Below are 373 nucleotides of genomic sequence, written 5' to 3'. Positions count from 1 at the left end.
AGCTTAGTCTATTTAGCTTAACAAAGAGAAAGTTATGGGGTGACTTGATCATAGTCTATAAGTACTGACATGGGGAACAAATATTTGAGCTCTTCAATCCAGCAGAGAAAAGTCTAACATGATCCAATGGCTGGAAGTTGATGCTAGGCACATTTAAAGTGGAAATAAAGTGCAAAATTTTAAAAGTGAGAGCAATTAACTATTGAACCAAGGGCTATGGTGGAGTCAGACCAGTTTAAAATAAAGATCAGATCTTTTTTCTTTCTAAAAGTGATACTCCAGTTCAAATGGGAGTTAATTCAGGCAAGTTTGATGGCTGTGTTACACAGGAGGTCAGACTAGATGATCACAGTGGTCCCTTATAATGTATAAC

Source organism: Trachemys scripta, chromosome 12, assembly GCF_013100865.1.
Source record: "Trachemys scripta elegans isolate TJP31775 chromosome 12, CAS_Tse_1.0, whole genome shotgun sequence".
NCBI lineage: Eukaryota > Metazoa > Chordata > Testudines > Emydidae > Trachemys > Trachemys scripta.
Note: the sequence above shows the minus strand (reverse complement) of the source record.